The following is a 21,046-nucleotide window of genomic DNA, read 5'->3' as shown; positions in this document are numbered from 1 at the left end:
GAGGGGGTTCATGGTGAATTGGCTGAAGGGCAGAGCTCAGAGGGTTGTAGCGAATGTGGCTACATCTGGCTGGTGACTGGACACCAGAGGTGTGTTTCTCTGAGTTCAAACCTAGGTCCAGTCCTGTTCAATATTTTTATCAATGATCTGGATGCAGGAGTTGGATGTGCCATCAGCAAGTTTGTCTCCTCTCCTCAATTACATATAAAGGAAGAAAGTACATTGATAGTTAAGTGGCTAAGATTGGTGATACTTCAAATCTACAGGAACCTGGTGAATCATATGTTGCTCTCTTCTGACCTCAGCGGTGTCTACTATATCGAATAAACCAATACATCAACTGTGCTGACACCTGGTTGTCCAATCACACAGGAAATTTGAATTACTCTCTTTCCTATCTGCTTTGCTTCATTGAATTGATAATGATGATGTAGCTGTTTGTAAAAAGTATCCGGTGGAGGTGTTGCTCAATTCTTTATAGTTTTCAAACTAGTGATGTATGAACCATAGCTCTATATCCAGTACACTCTCAGGAACAGGCTCTGAAAGATTTGTCAGCCTTTACGCTAAGCCAAAGGTACTGAGGATTAATTCAATGAGAGCTGATGATACCAGCATATATCTGAAGGTTGGGTTAGAGCTGTGGGGCTGGGTTTCTTGGAGGTCGGTTTCTGGAACATTTTTAAGAGCATTACACCTTCAGTGAGCCAAAGAGTTTGGAATATGCCTTAGCTGTGTGAAAGAACAATGAAGAGTGCAAAAACAAAAAAAGCTGGAGTCTTTGTCTTTCAAAAAAATGAATATAGCTTCTCACCTTCTCTGGCAAAGACATCAAGGCAACCTTCTATTTCTGACATCTGTGTTTACTGAGAGTAGTATGAAACTGTAATTCTTGAATTGAGAGTTTTCTGTATTTTTCTGTATTTTTCTTTTCCTTGGTTTTCTAGAAGATATCAAATACTCTCTCAGTTTGCTAAGCCCATCCTGCAGGGCTTAGCCCAGGAACTAATTTGCCTATCAGTCACTCAGCCAGCTCTATATTTGTGTTTTCAATGGAGACTTGATTGCATAGACTCAGTGTGGGGTAGATGGTGTCTGGCTCTCAGTGATATACTTGGAAGGATTCTGTATGTGAAAGTATATTCAGTGGGTGATGAAGTGAAAATGCATGATTTAATTCCATCCTTGTTTGATTCAGTGTTTGAGTAAAATGGTAGGAAGTGTTGAATGCAAATCAACACAAGCTTTGCTATCCTGGAAAATTCCATGGGGAGAAACATTTGTCCTACTCTGCTTCATTGGACATAGAAGGGCTTTATTACAACAGTAGCTGTTATGTTAAAAAACCCCCACTGCTTATTATTTTAGAGGAGAAAGTGTGGCATTGGGATTCTGCATCCAGGGTTTATTGCCTAACCAGAAACAGCCTTGTTAGGTTTTCCCAGTGAGATGGAAACCTGATCTCCTGATGAATGCCTACTAAAGTTTAGACTGAACCCATGTGCCTGAAACTGGCAGGGTTTGGTCATACTTGGTACTAAAACAAGATAGTGTGTGATACTACTGCACAGTCCTTTGCTTTTAACATCATTCCAGATATTTCTGGGTTAAATTTGTCTCTTTAGTTCCTCTCTTTTGTTTTCAAATGACTAAAAGGGAATTCTCTAGAGAGCCAACCTCACTTACTCCATACGACTTCTATTTATCAAGAAATTCTAGTGTTTTGCTATGTCCTGCAAAATAGAAATTTTCCTTGGAGGGAAAGACTTCGAGGTTAATTGGAAAAGTATAAAGTGTGACAATAGCCCATGTGATACAGACTTGTTAGAGTAAAGACTGTCATGGCCAAGTGGATTACTCTTGTGTTTTCTGTAGCTTAGGAAGGAAAAAAGTTGGGAAGATGTGAAGCCTATGATCCATGAACAATGGGGCTGTAAAGGTTCATCATACCTATTTAACCCAACACTTTCCAAAGGGCAGATGGAAGAATTTCCCACCATATTTGTTTTAGAGTCCATTTTTCTGTAATTCTCCAAGTCTTGTTTTTAGGATTCAGGTGTCGTTAAGTCCTATGCTTTTTCTTCTAAACCATGCAATGCTTGTGAAGTGCTTGACAGAAAAGGAGGTATTTGAAGGAAAATAATGAGGTAGCCCACTGCAAGTTTCTGGAAATTTCCTTGAAGGCAGGAGCTCAATGGTAAGATGAGAAAACAACATTTGAAAACATTAGCAATTCTCACTAGCTCTGAATGAGGGGTGAAGTGAGGGAAGTGCACAAAGTGAGGTGAAAGGTCAGTGTTCAGACTGGTTTTGGCAAAGGAGGACAGGCTAATGAAACACAAAATAAGCCTGTGGCAGGCCAGGAAAATGTCCTTTGAAATCTCATGCCGAGCAGGCAATGAACATGGCAGGACTGCATTCCTCAGGGACAGGGAAAAGGCTGTTCCTAGTCAGAGAGGGATAAGGGGGGCAGGGGATGAGCTTCAGGTATGTGCAGATAGCAAAATTCCTGAGAAACAAACCTGCCAACATACAGACAAAATGTAAGGACCTGAATGTTTGCATTTGAGTTCAAGACCTTGCAAGATTAAACCCTGTGTTTCAGGCGGAGAAATTATTAAGTCCATAGTGATGAAGAAAGCAAAGGAGGTCAAACTTTTAGGGGGAGTTTGCCCCTAACTAAGCAGAAGCTTTAGGGCTGTTGACATGTATTGCCACATTTTTAATATAAAGCAGTACATAGAGAAAAACTGTTTCTAAATGTATTTTATGATTGTGTGTTTTTACAGAAAAAAATTTTGGAAGGGATTCTGAAAACAAAAGAAATTATTAAATATTTTCAAACAAGATTTGTAATTAAAAACAGTAAAAACCAAACATCCCCTCTAATTCTCATAGAATCAAACACAGCCTTTTACAGTAACTGTTTTTTTCCTGTTTAAATCAACAGCCATTTGATTTGGGAGGAGCATGCAAAAGGAAAGGAAAAATGTTGGCTTTCACAGAACATTGTGTAGAAGTCATGGAGTTCAGGGCACTCACTAGGTTCAGGGCAAGGATCTTCTAATCAGTCAATAGAAGGAAAATAAAAATACCTTGATACTTCTATTTCTTTCAAAGCAGTTGGAACCAGACTATAACAAGACATGTTACAGAAGAAAAAACTAAAACTTAAAGTGATGGTGGTGGGGTTGCAAGAATTCCGTGTAAAGATCTCATTTAGAGACAGAAAGCCAAGATGACCTTCCCAAATAACATTCCTCTGGTAGCTGAAATACCTATGTGAAAGATCTGTGATGATTCTTTGAATGTATTTTCAGGCAAGGCACTGTTGCTGTATTAAGTCCCTTAAAAGAAGCTCAGGGTTGAGAATGCAACTCAAGAAGTGTTTAATAACTTTTTTATTATACCCCATGCGCATTGGCTGGCAGAACTCTCCCAGATGGATTGTGTTCAAAGCTGCCACAGGGCGCATTTTGCAATTTAGCAGTGGACTGAGCTGTACTGAACAGTTTCCTCCGCAGTTGGTAGTGTTAAATGCTCTGCCACTACTCTGAAAAAGCAGCTTTTGTCTCTGAGATGATCAGGACAATCGCATTTTTGTAACGGGAATATTTTTACAATCACTTTGTTTTTCTTATCTCTGGCTACTGTTGTGTTGTAGTGATAATGGTGTTAGCACTGACTTGGGAAGAATGCAGAAAGATGTTTGGGACAAAGGCAGTCGGTTGTCTGTGTAGAGTGAGTTAGCTCAGGAAAGATAAGCCCAGGCAAAGATCCTGGTCCTGGCTCTGCTGGAAGAACTGATTCTGATTGATATTTGAAAATCAGTCCTCTCAGTTGCAAAATTTTTCAGGAAAGCATTTACAGGTTTCCACGAGGCTGAATGCTTATGAGTCAGCTGCTGGAGAACTTTTCGTAACAGAGGCAGGTGAATTCTAGCAGTTTCCCCTTTCCCTTCCTCCTTTTCCTTTGCTATTCCATAAAGATTTGCTCTGGGAAGACTGACCAATCTCCTTCTTATCGAATTGCAGATGTATCAATATTGGTGTATCTGGGAGACTGGCTGCACCAAAGACACTCTGCTGCAGATGATCTTTGCTTACCCAGCTCTCACTCACCTTTGACAAGCTTGGCTTTGTGGTCTCACAGCACGGCTCCAGAAATTGCAAGTGCTTATCTACTGTAAGAAAGATCCAAATCCTTCCAATTCTTCACTCTTAACATGATTTCAGAATCTTTTTGAGAAGATTACGGGAACCAGAATTAGTGATAAATATTTTTGCAGCCAGAATGGGGAAAGAACAGCATGGGGAAAATATTGTGGCAGTGTTGTAAGAAGGTCGAATTTGCATTTTGTTACTGTGAAAACTGCATTTTAAAATGGGAATTTAAAAATTAAGATGATATCCTCTACCAATTTTATTTGGAACTTTTGAAATTTCTGTTTAGAAAATATCTTAAATTTTTTGTCTTTGATATTTCCGTGACCTGCTTCTCTGCCACACACTTCTGAAACCCTAACACTGTAGGTTTATATTGTCTCAAGCGTTTGTACTTGTGTGCATTTCTCTCTAGAAAATAATAATAAAGTAAATATAGGGATTGAACATTCTTACTGAAGCAGAGGTGCAAATGAATAACCCAGACAACCCGAGAAGTTTAAAACATTAGAATCATAGAAAGCCTTGGACTGGAAGGGATCTTAAAGATCATCTTGTTCCAACCCCTTGCCATGGGCAGGGACACCTTCCACAGAAGTTGCTCAGAGCCTCATCCAGCCTGGAGCATTTCCAGGGATGGGGCATCCACAACTTCTCAGGGCAACATTAGGGAAAGGGATTTTGATCTTTACTGATGGTGGAACTGCAAACATGAAGAATGATGCTTGTCACTTCAGGCTCTGGTGTGATAAAAGAAGAGAAGCAACCACAGGAGGTGCTGGTGAAAGCAGATAAAGTCAGACTTCTCTCCTGTTTATCATCCCATGGCTGGAAGGTGGCTCTTTCCTTGCCTGCCTCGGAATATCCTGGTCCCCCATCTTCATCACCTCCTAAATCCTTTGCTTGTATCTGTCCATAGGTGGAAGATGATTGCTTTAATTTCCGTGGTATGTGTTTCCCCTGGTTTGCTTAAGACAATATCCTGTGGCTTTTGTGAGCTTCCACTTTGGATACCTCCTTGTGTTCACTGCAGCATTTTTATTTTCATATCTGCTGATGAAATATGTTGTCCAGAAGGTTCCTTAGGGAGTTTTCCATTCCCTACTCCTCATCCCACATTTTATTGTTGTTTTTTATGCCCGATGAAATTTAATACCCAAGAACATCCAGTTGTCTGTGTTAATTTATTGTCTCTCAGCCCTGAATACCCCAACAACACCACAAAGTATATTAGCAACTTTCAACAACCTAGGCTTTAAACTTGAGTTCTGAGAATTTGCATGAGTGTTTAACCATGTTATCTAACAAGTGGTAAGAAGAACTTTTACTTTTTAGCAAGACCACACTGCTGATCAGTTTTGTTTCTCTGCAGTACCTGAAGGCTTAGGACAATCGTGGTACTGTGCAGCTTCCTAAGGACAGTCTGGTTTGCAGGCCATACTTGTAATAGGGATGTATTTTTCCATTTAATTGGACTGATGAAAAAATAAAGAGCCAGGACAAGAGATTAAATTTTAATTTTCTTTCATAAGGAAATTAATTTCTCTTGGTACTTTTTGGTGATGAGAAGGGCATGTTTCTGTCTAATTATGTAGCAGGACTTCCATAATTACAATTTAGCCCTTCTGGCTTACATCAAAAACTATCCATCCCTCCAATGGCTCTTAACATTGCTTCTAATGGGCTTACAACCATGTTAGAGGGCTTGTCTTTTCCCACACAGATAACTTCTGCTGAACATGGGGTAAGACTCATTGCTAGTGCCCTGCTGCAGAGACCTTTGGCACATCCCAAAAGTCCAGTTCATCTAGAATCTTCAATCAATTTGCAGTTGAAACATAACAAATAATAATAATAATAATAATAATAATAATAATAAGTTGCGATTTCTTTATTTTGTTGTTGATGGGGATCTTTTGATTTACTATGGACGAGATTATGTCTGTGTTGATTTTGATTTTTAACTTTGATTAATTCCTTACTGTTTCCTTTCACCTCCACAAATGAACTCTCTCACATCTCTAAAAAGATGTCTGTTGCATCCACACTATTGCTATTTTTTACCTGAAAAGAAAGATAAAAAAAAAAAAAAAATCAAATTTAGAGCTATGCAAAGAGGAAATAAAAACAGAAATCAAGATTAATTTTGTGCCCTACTCCTGGCAGTTAGCCTTTGGTTCCCACCTTTCTCTCAGTGCTGTCTACAGGCACTGTCCAAAATACAAACCTAAGAGAAAGAGATTAGAAGAGACAAGATGGGGGGAAAAATCACTTCTTTTCTTCCATTGGCTTCCATTATTCACATTCAGCAGTACACTGATGAGTTGCAGATTCATGGTTTCTTTTGCAATAGCTCAGGCTTTCACATGGAAAGGGAAAGGTATTTCAAAAGCCAGATAATATGATTATGAAAGCATAAAGAGTGTCTGAGAGAATGTGCAGACAGAAGTAGAACTCAGAGTGATAGACTTTTTTTTCCCCAAGAAGGCTGAATTTTAAAGTTTCCTTTTATGTTGTAACTGGAATCACAGTTGGTGTAGGGAGCATTGGAAATCAACTTTTACATGTATTTACATGTATAAACAATATCTTTTACTTTCTTGAAAAATATCTCAAACAATCACTTGGTCCAAAGTGGGATGGTTATCATTATGTGGAGAGAAAAATGAGACTACCTTTACAGTTTTAATTGCTTCAGAATAAGTTTCATTGAACTAAAAACCTCAATTAGGTTTGGTTTGGTCAACTGCAGAGTTAAACAGCACAGCAGAAAAATACATGGTGTTATATATGGAGTGTGCTAGCGGTTTCTAAGAAAAAAAGTGCATTTTACTTGAGATACTATGCATACAATGATGCCTTATCTCAAAAAAGATATTTTAGACCTCAGATGAGTGCAAAGAAGGGTGATGACTCTAATATAAAACACTGTGAGAGGTCTTCTTTGAAGCAAAGCTATGAATTTTAATACTATTTTTAAAAAATACCAGTATTTTTGAGGAAGTAGATCAAGAGCTTCTATGTTTTCCCTATATCTGAACATTTGGAGCTAAGCACAGTCACTGAAACTAAACAGGAGTTCAGATTCAACCAACAAAAATACTTTTTTCCCCAAAAGCTTGTGATTAGGATGTGCAAAGTCCTGAGAACAGCAGTGAGTCAATTAGAAAGGGATGAGATGTTTGTACAAGGATAACAAGAGGCTCAGTAATGTTGCTGGTGAGTTTTCTGAAGCCTGAATCTTGTGTTTTGGCATACAGAAAGCTGATTAAGATCAGGTGAGATGGATCAAATTTCCCCCTTGTGGGTTTAAGTGTGTCATCCCTTGGTCCTGGATGGCATTGGCTCTGTAGGACACAGGGGAAATTTCAGAAGCTGCCCCCAGAGCCTCCTTTTGCCCCAAACCTGCCCACACAAGCTCAGTGCAGTACCTGAGGCTTCCAGCTGAGTTGGCACGATTCAGCAAACCACAGGAAATAAGAATATACTTGAAATTAAACACTTATCCAAATGTGTTGTTGCATAGGAATGTTTACTGCCTAGAAAATCTTCCTCTTCACAAAATGCTATAACAGGAAGCTGTAAAAAAAATGAACGAAGTCAGCATGAAATTGAAGTTTTCCACTGAATGTTTTAAACTGCATATTCAGCCCTAATGCTTTTAAAGAATATTTCAGGCAGGCCTTAGGTTTCTTCTGCTTAGTGAAATGTTTTCATTGCTGCAATGGCCTCTCCATCACAACTGGCTGGTTGTATGCTTAATTCTTTTTTATCACAGTAGTTCTCACATTCAGGAGCTACATTCTAAATAGATCTGCCCACATCTGTACCAAAACAAAACCTTCAAATGGCTTGTGAATACCTCTTGCTCCTTTGGTTGCAATCAAAACCTAGCAAACTTAATCCAAGGTGGGGATTTTTTGTGTCTAATTAGCTGTATGTAGTCCTGCTGACCCACCTCTATCTCTATGAAAATATCAATGAGCAATAATAAAGCTCAGGTGTTCAATTAACCTGGTGCTGGGAGTTTGGTACTGTGTGGATTCTGTGGGGCAGTAAAGAACAGTTTAAACTGCTCTAGGTTGATATGTGCCTTTTGAGAGATGTGGGGCTTCTTTTCCTGTTTGTACAGCATTTGATACAGCACAGCTACAGGCTGAAGCATGTACAAGTACACCTATATATCCTTTCTCTAGAAAAGTATAAAGAGGAGAAAACACATAGGAGGTGCTGTGTGTTGAAAGTATATTTCTGGATGCACAACTAATTTCTCTGGTATTTTATATTTTAGTTTCAACTTGAGGTAAATATTGTGGACAAGAAAAAATCCTTGATGTGTTTTTGCTCAAGAGCAAGGTGTATGCTCCCTTTTTAATGGATTCATAAAGGGATGGTAGCAGTGTTGTTTCAGCCTTTCCCAGAGTCCAAATCTTGATAAATAATTCAATAAAAGTCATCGCCACAGTGAATAGTAATTAGGTTTATGAAAGAAAGAACAGTTGCTTCAGATAAAAAAATGAGGGCCCTATTTCTCACACTGCCCAGACAAACATCCATCACTGTTCACTCTCAGTGTAACAGCAGGTCACACGTTTCATACAAAGCAAGCAGGGAAGTTTCCACTTGAGAAAATTAAGGTTGAAATATATCCTTGTACTTTTTAGCACAACTGCTTAGTGTCAGTGCAGATAGCCTGTGCTAAAACCAGCTGAAATTTCAACTGTGATTACACAGGAACATGAGATTTACTATGACCAGCTCTTAGAAAAATGAATCTCTGACCTGTTCTCAGGTATTAGCCAACTTTTTCCAGTTTAGATGATTGAAGTGTTCAGAATAACTAATTGAATTTGTCCAACTAGACCACACCACGTGCTCTGTACACTGTTAAGCATTTAAACAATGATCAAGAATATTTAAAGGCACAAACCTTATGAGAAGTTCCCAAACTTCTCATTTATAGCCCTGATGTGGGTTTGTCATTCAACCATCTACTTTTTTTAGCCGCTCACTTAAATAAGATGTCCCTGATTTGTAGTACATCATATGCTGTCCTGTTTCTTTGACTGTTTTGAGTAGTTCACAAATTTTCGAAGTTCACTGTGTTCTTGAACATCTACTGCTGTGGCTCCTTCTTTAGGGGGTCAGATGGAGGGCAACATAGTCAAATAAATTTTTGTACCAAAATAATTGGCATAAATTCTATTTAGTTTGTCTTGTCAAAATCCTTTCAACTTTGTGAAGATCTGCATTTCAAGGGATAATAGACCATAAAAAGACCTTTTTTTTCCCATCGGAAACATTAAATAAATAATCACAAGAATGAAAAATACTGCACTACACTCTTAACATTCTGCAACCCGCCTGACTGATGTGATTTATCAGTCTCTTACAACTCCTTTTGCTGCTAAAGGAACTGTTCCATGAACAATATTCTGTAGAGTTGGAGAGATGTGAGGAGATTTAGTTACATCTTATTTTTATGACACACATCAGTATAGATTCATTAAAATTGCAGAAAAAAAGCCCGCCAGTGACAGAAATCTTTCCTTTGCTTCCTTCCATCCTTATTTTCCACCAGGGTTCCCCACATGGGGACTATGCCCTCCTCTTTCCCTCTGAACCACTGAGCCCAGAGCTGCATGCCTGCAAGGAACTCAACGGTTTTCCTTGCTATACACTTAATATTTAATATGTAACATTCAGCTCCGTGTTCTAACTTAAATCGTTCAATAGATTATGTATTATTCAACAGAGGAAACTTAAAATGTTAAATAAGCAGGAATTTCAGATCCATTTATATGAGTGGGCCTGATTACGTAACATTTCCTTGCTTTATTGTAGGTTCGTTATCACTTTTAATTCTTTCACTATTTAATTAAGTTTAAAGCAAAGCAGTTTGCCATCCAGGACACTTCTAGCACTGACCTCCTTTCTTCTAGGTAAGTACAAATATGCAGTTAGTACTTAGCCCAAGTGCATAATGCATGCAAAATTAATATATGGGCAAGATTCGCTTGAGTGTTAAAAAACCAGGACAAATGAATGTGCTGGGATTTATTTTCTCCCCTCCATACAGCTTCTTGCAGAGGTTTAGAGGTACTTTTGAAGAGTATCCTTTTATTAAAGAGGGTGGAGGATTCGCTCCTGCTGGCACATGTGAATTACTTATGCATTCCCAGCTCCTGTTGTTATTTATCTCACAATAGTGTGCAAGCACATACTCTGACTAAGGTGTCTTCAGTGAACCACAGAGCTCAAAACTGAGTCTAGAGAAAGGCCAAAGAACAGCAGCACAGATTTTCTATGTTATATTTTTTGACCAGGGATTTATGTATGAAAAAAAATTTAGGGCCAGTTTTACTGAGGCATTTGGTTGCCTCAGTTCCATTTAAATAAATGGGAATTAAGCACCAAATTGCTGCTTAAAAGACTGGCTGACAGTGATATCTAAAAAAACCAAATTATACCACGTCTTGGCTAGAGGCATAAAATGCCTTTAAGTTTTCTGACACCCATTCCAAAACAAACCCATTTTTTAGCACAATCACTGGGATAATTTGATGCCTGATAAATAATACTAATCTTCATACCTCCCAGTGTGAAACCTGGGAAGAGCTGCTATGATATGATTTCTCAAGAAGTAGGAGACGTGACTGTTAGCACTTATCCTACCTTCCTGCAGCAGTAGAAATTCAATCTAACAAACTCCCTCTGAGATCTGAGGAAGAAGATGAAGTCGAGTAGTACAAAGAGAAGCAACTTTTTTCTTTCTTCAGTCCATGACAAACCTTATCAATCTTGCCTGGGCAAAACCACCATGCCTGGATTGCTAGAAATCATCTTGTAATTTTCCAACCTAAGTCTATTTCTGAACATTATATATCCCATTGATCTTGTGCCAGTATCATACTTAAAGTTAGCTAACTCTTCCACTGTCTTGACATTCAGCCTTTACAAGTATGAGTCACCATATCCTCCCACAACCTTTATATTCCTATGCCAAATTGAGCTTTTTGAGTATCCTTGTCCACAACGATCGTAGTCACCTTTATAGTTACTCCTTCCATTCCCTTCTTTTCTCTTGAAAACAGGTTCTTAGGAATTCTAAACACAATTCCATCTGATGCTACAAGCAGGCATTTTTTTAAAACCATGTGGGTAATTCCTTACCTATACTGAACCAAATTCAGAATGCTTTGCCATTCGTACCCGTACTGTGTCCATGGATTCACAGAATATCCTGAGTTCAAAGGGACCCACAGGGATCATCGATTCCAGCTCGTGGCCCCATACAGGACAGCCTCAAGGATCGCCCCAAGTGTTTGGAGCATTGTCCAAATACTTGAACTCTGTCAGGCTTGGGGCTGTGACCAGTTCTCTGGGGGGCCTCTTCAGTGCCCAAGCACCCTCTGGGTGAAGGAACTTTAACTAATGTTCAACCTAAATCTGACACGGCTTCATTGCCAACCCCTCTGGTCCTGTCACTCTTCACCAGAGAGAAGAGATCAATGTCTGTCCCTCTGGTTGTCCTCGTGAGGAAGTTGTAGAGTGCAGTGAGGTCTCCCCTCAGTCTCCTCCAGGCTGAACAAGCCAAGTGTTCTCAGCCACATTTCATAAAGCTTCCCCTCTAGACCTTTCACCATCGTAGCCCTCCTTTAGACACTCTCTAATAGGTATATATCTTTCTTATATTGTCCTGTGAGGAGCTCACTCATGGGCTGGGCTCCCCCAAGCACAGAAATGGAGCTCGTTGGGCAAGAGCGAAGGTGAGGCCCATTGGAATGTGGTAACAAGGAAGAGCACGAAAGAGATATGTTAACTTTGAAGACACAAATTGTTGTTTATCTCATCTCTGGGGGATGCAGTTTTGTCCTTATCAGTACATCATTTATTATCCCCTTGCATTTAGGTCATGGAATGGAGTTTTTGCTTTCCACACTGACATGTCACAATAAAAACTCTGCTGAATTCACAGCAAATTCACAGCCTTGGAGAGCCCAGGCAGCAGCATCTGTCCCCAAAGGGCTGCTGCCTGGGGAAACGCGGGACCTGGAGCAGAGAGACAGGGGAGGAGGGAGGGGCAACCCGGAGAGGCTGGGAGGGACCAACCACTGCCCCATCCCCACCCTGTCAGGGGAGAGGAGTCAGGAGTGAAGTGCGGAAGGGAGGTCTGGTGAAAGGCTGGGTGGAAGGTGGTTTTTGTGCTGCTTGTCTTTCTTTCTCAATACCAGAATATATTTTAATTGCGAACAAATTAAATTAATTTTCTCCATATAGTCCTGTTTAGCCCATGACAGGAACTGGTAAATGAGCTCCTTGTCTTTACCTCTGTCCATGAGCTCTCTCATTCTGCTTTCTCTCCTTGTAGCTCTAAGGAGAGGGAGTGACTGTGTAGCTGGGGGGGCGTTTGGCCCTTTAGCAGGAATGACTGTATTGTCTGGTTCTCTTAAGGCTTCTCAAAGGGATTTTTTTCTGGTTCTCAATGTCCATTTTGTATGGTTGAGAGAAGTGTCTTGGTTCTCTAGAAGATTGGATGCATGAAGGTTGTGGTCTGCATTTCTGCATGCCTGTGAGAGCTGACCCTGAGCCAGAGGCTATATAGCATGGGTACATGTGTCTGCACCCCGAATTAGTAAGTCCTGAGAGCCCCTGATGTGTATCAGTTCAAGCTTTGAGCACCACTAATGCAGCTGCATGTCTCTGTCTATACACTCAGGCAGCAGAGCCTGGCTATTTTTGTTTCCCCTGCCAAGGGGTAAACAAAAATCCACAAGATACATTCTAGATGACCCTAGCCTGAGGTATGCCAGGAAAAAAATGTCTTGAAGAATAGCAGATTTGGTTTTTATTTCAGCATTTATGAGAAAGCAGCTTCCCAAAGCATCTAGGCATGATCTGCATAGCAGTAAATGTTGTGTGTGTGAGGTACTGCAGAGGCTGTATTTGCATTTATGCTGAGAAAGCAATGCTGCACAAGGAGGTGTGTTTGTAAATAGTTCTGAAGCATCCCTCTGAATTACAGCAGTCTGCCAGGCTCCTGGTGGAGAGAAGAGACATGCTAAGGATGTGCAAAGGAGTTAAGCATGATTGCTTCATCCCAGGTGTGATTCAGAGGTTTATGTGAGGCCGTGACTGACTTTTTAAAAAAGCATTTGCTCAAGCTGTCCTGAGATAGGAGTGAATTGTCTCAAATGTTTAGACACTGACTGTTCCTGGCAGCATGAGGGATGGGGGCTTATAAAACAGAGAGAGAAAGATTTTTTTACATGAGCAGATAGTGCTAGGACAAGGGGGAATGGTTTTAAATTAAAAGAGGAGAGATTTAGATTAGCTGATAGTCGGAAGAAATTCTTTATTGTGGTGAGGCACTGGCACAGGTTGCCCAGAGAAGCTGTGGATGCCCCACCCCTGGAAGTGTTCAAGGTAAGTCTGGGTGGAATTTGGAGCAACCTGGTCTAGTGGAAGGTGTCCCTGCCCAGGGCAGGGCATAGGAACAAGATGATCTTTAAGGTCCCTTCCAACCCAAGCCCTTCTATTATTTTATGATTCTATGATAACCCCTCTTATATTTGTAAATGTGTGTCACTTCTGCTGTGCATGTGACTTCTGCCTCTCTACCAGAGGCTATCAATGGCAGGGAGTGACAGAAATCCCATCTTTTTCACCTAAATGCAGGAAACTCAGTGTGTGGGGTTATAGGAGGGGGGACATGTAATTGGACAGAGTGTTTACAGGGGTGGAAGAAACAAAGAACAAGACTGCAGTGAGGAAAAGCACAATAAAATGAGAGCCAAGCAAGTGAATCTCATTTTTAATACGAATGTATTAAATGTGTAGCCCTAGATGCTGGTCACTGTAACTCAGCGTATGTACCAGTTTGGTTTGCTCCAAAAATCCCTCTCTATATAGAGAATATATTTTTGCCATGGGTTATTTCCCACTGGCTGCAGTAACTAACAGCCCTCCAATCTTGAAGTCTCAATGTGATTTTTCTTTTCATGAAGATGAAAATCACATGCAATTATGACCATTGGCACAGATATTTTAAGTGAAAATAATCACAAATTGCTTGTAGAATGAAAAAACAAAAGAGTAAAAATTACTAGAAGAAAATGTTTATTTCAGGGACTGAATGATGAGGGATAAACTTGATGGTTTGTTTCTTATCTGCCCTCTAGTGTTCAGGACTCCTTTTCATCTGGTGCATGCTCATGTCCAAGGAGTTCTTTGAGAATGGGAAGTGAATAAAAAATAAAACGGCAAAACAGTTGAGTTAGTGGAAAAAAACTTTCTAATGTCCTTCACCATACGAGTTCAAAGGATTTGGTTTATTTATTTGATTTATCATATTAGAGAAACAGGAGGACAAATAAGTAATCAATCTCATTTCCAATCTCATCTCAAATTTCTTAGTCTTTTTTAGAAGCTGACAAAGTCCGTGCAAGTCTGTGAAACTGGAAAGATTGAAATAATCAGAGATCATTTTCCTTGTGATTGAAACAGATTTGTTGAAGTTTCACAGGAATGCTCTTTGGGTAATTGAAAATGTTAATTTATGGTAATTTAGAACTTGAAAAATATAAATACGAGAATATTTTAGAAAACAACTTTTTTTTTTGAAACTGAGCTTATCCCTTAGAGCCAGCATTGTATTTTTTTAAATTTCAAATTCAAGAGGAAAAGAGGTTTTACATTAAAAATTATTAACTTATTCTGGGAACTTGGATTGAACCTTATTTATGCTAAATGTGCACTAAACCTGTGTGTAATTGGATTAGTTCTGTAATACCCAAAGTTATTTCTGCAGAAGCACATACACACACATAAAGTATCTTGCCAACATGTGATTATGCTCTAATTCATAGTGTGTGTGCGTGTATACTCACATATTTAATGTCTGTGTGCATTTTCATAAATTCATATTTAAAGAAAGAATGTATTTGTGGATGTGTGTATGAATGTGTATATATATGTATATATTCAAGTGTGGTTTTAGGTCATTAAAACATAAGGATTGAGGAAACCTGGACTTCTGAATTATTTTTGGAGCAAGGTGCTCAGATGAGTTTCCCACTCTGGCACTTAAATAATATTTAATAAAATTTAATTGACTCTCAGCACCTCCTGGAAGCTGGGATGTGCAGTGCTACTCCCTCTGTCCCAGGGGAGACCCTTCGGAGCCTACAGTGCCTCAATTCCCCTTGCCTGCAGCCTGCCCAGCCAGAGGGTCACTGAACAGGCAGAGAGGTCACTGTCTTGGGTGAACACTGGTTTTGGTCTCTAGGAAAATCTCCTGGAAGCTGGGAGCCCTCACAGGCCTCCAGGGCAGAATTCAGTCTCCTTACGATGAAGTAGCTCAAAATGATTCTTAATGCTGATATCTTTCCTAGCTACTGCTGATACTAGGCTGGAGATAAACTCAAATGGGTGTCCTTTGAGGGGCATTTTGGAGACCCCCCAGGTCTCTGCTGGAGAGAGGGAGCTCTCCTATCTAAGCAGACTGAATTCCCTGCTGGGTTTTGTTTTCCTCAGGGCTGCAGTGAAGATCCTGCAGCAGGACTAACCACAGCACACTGTCCTGCTGTTCAGGGCTGATATTGACAAAGCCTCCCTTTTCAATCTCTACCTGAGCAGAGTCACTTCCAACTTCTTGTGGGTGACACATCATTATTCTGCACCCACCATGACCCTGTTTGTTCCTTATGTCACAGCTATACCTCAGCAGAGGATTCACTAAAGTTCACCTGAAATGAGTAATGGTGCTGCTTGGTGACAGAACAGAGCTAAACAAAAACCACTTTTTTCTCCATTTCAAACAAAAATACAGATGGTGGTACCTGGCCACATTAATGAATGAATCTGCTTTTGCCTGGAAGGGAAAGGTACAGCTGCCTTCTGAGGTGTGGGATCCTGGAGGAGCCCATGTTGCTCCTAACAAGACAAGGCAGGGTTGGGAAGATCCCTCAAGGTTTTCCCCACTGTGTGTCCAGTGACATGCAGCACACAGGGTGTTGTGATTTCTGGTAGGAGGCAGTGCTTGTCGTGGTCTGTGCTGTGGCCACTCAAACATAAGCATCCCATTAAAATCCAAACATCGTGTGCTGGTTTGGGTTGTTTCTGTAGATTACAGAGAATGATGCTGAAACTTAGTTAACACAGAGGGGCTGTGTTAATGGAAGAAGGGCAAACAAGGGCCTGCTCTGTGGTGGGAACTGGACAAAACTACAGATAAGGGTTCATCTCTTCTCAACAGGCAGGCTGTGAGAAGAACTTCTGCGCTTTTCACCTCAATCTATTCCTCTTTTCTCTTTCGTATCTCTCATATCTGGGTGTTGGCAGTGAACTGGGTCATGCAGGCTTTCAAGGCAGAGGGAAATGTTTACTTTTCCCTTTGTGTTGAAGAGATTGAGCCTCTGTCTTGCCCCATTTAATTTCATACCTGGGTAACGAAGTCAATGGTATTGCTGTGTTTGTGACTGGAGAAGAAAGGATAATAAAAAGAATGTGATGTAATGCTCTGATAAATTCCATGATTATCTTTAGCCTCCTTTTCTTTTCCTTTTTATTGGCCTGACATGTACCTGCTGTGCCAATCTGTTAGCCAGGATGTCGTCACTGGGAAGTACACGAACATATAATCTCTGCTTTTCCTTTCACAGGCTGAGTGCAAGGGAGGCTACTAAGGGAAGATTTGGAAAACTGGGGAAGTGACTTCTGTAGTGAGACAGGTCACAGGTATCACAGAATAATCCAGAGGGTCTTTAGCTCAGTTCTCTGCTTCTGGATTATCTCTCCCAATAGGTAGTGGGGGGCTGCTGACCCTTTAACAGTCCATCCAAAGCAGTGCCTTATCAAGACTGAAGAATCTGGTCCTCCATTCTCTCCTTGCTTGGAAAGTTCTTCAGATCCCTTCTTCTCAGTAGTCCTCTATGCTCTGGTTTATCCAGATTCCCCTTGTCTTGAGGGGGGCAAAACTGGGTTCAGTATTTAGGTGTGCTCTAAAGAGCACTGAGGCAGGGAAGGATAATCTCTTCCCTTTATTCACAGACTGTAACCTTGTTGGTACAGCCCTGGAGGATCACTGTCTTTGCTGCCAAGTCTCGCCTCCATCTCACTGTCCAGCAAGGACCCCTGAGCCTTTTCTGCAGTCCATCAGCCCCAGTGTTTCTTCCTTCCCAAACCCCTACACTGAATCGGGGATTCTGAGGGCACAGCAGTTGGAGCCACATTTTGCAGTTCTCCTCACTGGTTGCTGGATCTATATTTAACAACATTCTGGATGTTTTGCCATGATGTTGCTGTGGGTAATGCCAGGTGCCTCATGCTCCCATTTGCACTGTCTGTGTAGGCTGTGGTGTGTGCACGTAGAGTTTTCTTTTAGCACTTAGGTGGCAGGGAAGACCATAAAATACACTCTGGTGATGGAGCTGTGCCCAGGGTTTTGGCTCTGTTCAAGGCTTGGTTGCTGATTGTGTGTGTGGGAATTTTTTCTGCTAGGGTGGAATGGCAGAGGAGAAACAAAAACATGTTTCCCCTTCCTTCCCCCAGACCTAGAAAGCTGAGAAGGAAAAGAGAGTGCCCTTCCTTCTGTCACATGTGCATCCAGCCTTTGCAGTCATTCCCCGGACTCTGACCATGCTAAATTATATAAGGTGCTCTGCATCTGTTCCTCAAGAATAACAGGGGCAAGCTACAGGGAAAATCCTCAACAGTTTTCTTTTTATTCCCTTTCAAGAGGGATAACGTCTTTTCTTAACATTTTTGGTAAGAGCATGTAGAAGGATATTCTGCTTTGACTGAACACTGAATGTGAGTTTTGCTGGTGGGGTTCAGTTCACTGGGAAATCAAATCCCTCTCTGTTCCTGTCAAGCCTCCAGCTGAGAAGCTACTGAACACAAAGACCCAAATCCTCCCATCTTTAGTCATTCAGATCTCTATATCTGTCAATATCCTGGCTGTTTTGTCTCAGTGTTACAGACATGCCTCCATGGCTGGGACATGCAGTGAGTATGTTGTCATCATCCCAGATCAGCTCTAACTCCATATCTACTCAGTCTTTGTCCTCCCCCTTGACAGAAACCATTTGGTGGCTTGTGTTATCACTGACTTCTGCTGTCATACGCTTAATCGAGGCATTAAGAGGAGGAAATGTTTTTGAATTATTTACCTGTGGTCTTCAAGATAAATCCTCTTCTATCACAAATCCCTGAAGTCCTGCAATTTCTCTCTGCACCTGTGGTTCACCTCTTTAGATGTGTAGTAGTTCTCACTGTCTCTTCAATAAATAATAACCTTTAAGAAGAACAGCAGATATCTACACAGGTGCTAAGACAGGGTTCCTTGATTTTTTATCCAGTGTAGTATCTTTCAACTTTCTTTGAACTACCATGACCCAAGAGCACCATATAGCTGGCACAGTCCCCTTTATGAAAATCCTTACTTTCCAGTTTAAAGTTACAACATGAGTATTTCATAAACACTCTTTGCCTTTCATTCAAAGACAGAAGGGGTTTTTTTGGCATTAAATCTACAAAGTAGGTTGGTTAATTTCTTCTGATTAACTTTTCTAGCCACCTAGAAGACAGGTGAGATCTGGTCCTATGTAGCCACAATCTATGGGATTTCAGAGGTCAGTAAGACTGAAGTTCTTTCCAAAGCAATGTAGACATGTCTCAAAAGTTTTCTACACTAAGCTCCTTCCATCTCATGAACGACCTATTTGCTGAAAACAAACATAAATGTGAGGTAAGGAAGTGTCCACTAGCAACCACTGTCATTACCTGGGGTGGTGGGAATGCTGAAAAATATCCTATTCTGGTTTTGTTGTAATGAAGTCTATAGACCTGTGGCAAAAGGTGGGATTCATCAGCCTGGATAATGACTCTTTAATTTGTTTTGCCCAACTTTAAAAACCTGTTAAGAGCTTGATTTTTCCCTCATCTTATTCCTTCCTACCCTTGCACTTCAACCTTGAGCCAGGGAAGACTATAGTGCCTCTAGCAGTTTCTGTCTTTCCCATTTAAATGGGCTTTGGGGTGTCGTTGACCTAGAAAGAAAAATGGTGGTTGGAAGTTATAGGTCAGCACTTAGAGCAACTTTAAGTAGGTGTTCAAATCTCAACCATGAAACCTCCCTCACTCCTAAAAGTGCTGGTTTGCCACTCACTTGGGATTTGCCAACAAATTGCGGTCCTGTGGCTGAATAATTTGTTGCATTGAAGAATATCTTGGAGTAAGTTGCCTGCTCCCCTGTCCTTTTCCAACCTGTAATATACCCTTCTCCAAGCATATTTAGCTTTTCTGCACCATGGTTTACCAAGACACAAATGAAGATGATGTTTCTCCTCTCCTTGCAAGGCTGAAACATTGTGCTTATTGTAAGCAATGCCAGACAAGGGTTTGGTTCAGATATTTTAAAATAATCTTTATACACAAACTCCAGTTAGTAGTTAGGTACTACTAGTACTGCCTGCCAGCTGGTATTTTGCATTGTAAAAGACATATACAAAAAAAAGAAGAATCTGAAAACCTCTAGGGAAGAGTCTTAAGCAAACAAGCCCATCTGGCTGTTTAGTGAATTAATATGTATTTTAGGTGGTAGTGATACCAGTGAGCGTTGTTAAGGTTGTCCAGCATTTCTTATAGTAACACCCTAGCTTTTATTGCTTATCATTTTGCTGTATCTTAATTGCTTGAGCTGAAACACTTTATGCAGGAGCATCTTCCTTGGACTGAATTAATTTGGGAACACTGCAGCCAAAATAGTTTAGATATTTCCATAGAGGAATCTAGGAGAAATAATCGGTTTTGCCTACATTAGAAATGGATCATATGCTCTTCTTTGGAAGACTGCACTTATGTGCTTACGAGCAGATACTTCAAAGAGAAAAGAAATGGTCTTTCTTTTTGTTTTTTTGAGTCCATCTCTCAGAACTTCTATAATAAGACAGCTCTTAAATGTTTGAATAAACACAGGTGGTTTTGGGTGCTCAGCAGCAACTAGATATAAACAGCTAAGTTCCTCTGACATGATGAATGCACTGGATGTTTTCCAGTCAGTGTCAGAATTTCTTTGCAACTTTCCTTCCTTTTTCTGTGATGCTGTAGGTTAGGTCAGATCTAAGGTGGGACACAGGGTGGGAGATGCAACACTCAGGGTAAGAAGAAAGCTTGCACTCTGCCCAAGCTAAATAGGGGAGGAAGTCACCCTTATGATTTACTGCACAAAATTGGCAGAGGGAGGTCTCAGAGGAAACAAGGGGCCTAGGAAGGGTCCAAGTGATTTAGGTTTAGGATATTGTAGGTTGACTGGGATGGATGAGTGAAAGGTGTGACTACAGGTGTATGGCAATATGTTTGTGTGTGGAGGAAAAATGATGTTGTGTGTAAAACCAAGGAAGAGGTTAGGAGTTGGTGAACTAAGGGGGCAGAGATCAGGAATCTGTGGAATGCATGCTGGGAGCAGTGGGGTATGGGACTTGTTCATGATTTCATAGAATGGGTCATATCAGAAGTCACCTTTTGAGATCACATCATCCCTGACCCTGCCCAAAGCAGGATCAGCTAGAACAGGTTACAGAGGACAATGTTCAGTCAAGTTTTGAATATTTCTAGTGATGAAGACTCCACAGCTGAACAGCCTGTTCCAGTGTTCAGGGAGTTCAGCATTGACCTCCAGAAAACCTCAGCTGCTTGTGTGAGTGCCTCTGAAAAAGTCCAGGACTTGTTTTCTGAAATAGATGGCAGTGGCAGCCCTTTTTCCATAGGAGTGTTTAGAAAAATATTGATTGTGATTTTGTGAGGTACTGCAATAGTGAGCTGTGCTCTGCAGCTCCTAAGGCTGTCTGCAAGATGATGTTTTGGGCCCAGGCTATGTTATT

At 40.7% G+C, this 21,046-nt stretch overlaps 1 protein-coding gene across 3 annotated transcripts in view; it reads left to right on the top strand.

The window, feature by feature from the left end:
* FAM135B (family with sequence similarity 135 member B) overlaps positions 1 to 21,046 on the top strand; it is a 271,697-nt gene that overhangs the window by 34,796 nt on the left and 215,855 nt on the right. The window contains exon 1 of one of the 3 annotated variants that reach the window (XM_042036042.1): positions 4,090 to 4,185. The exons of the other annotated variants lie outside the window; for them this stretch is intronic. The gene's annotated coding sequence lies outside the window, so the exon portion shown is untranslated. Of the gene's footprint in view, positions 1 to 4,089; positions 4,186 to 21,046 lie in introns of those variants that run through there. 3 annotated transcript variants of the gene reach the window in all.

Source organism: Corvus kubaryi, unplaced genomic scaffold (assembly GCF_017639235.1).
Source record: "Corvus kubaryi isolate FWS band 111438036 unplaced genomic scaffold, C.kubaryi_AGA036_p1.0 37385, whole genome shotgun sequence".
NCBI classification, from domain to species: domain Eukaryota; kingdom Metazoa; phylum Chordata; class Aves; order Passeriformes; family Corvidae; genus Corvus; species Corvus kubaryi.
Note: the sequence above shows the minus strand (reverse complement) of the source record. Positions and strands in the feature narration are given on the sequence as shown.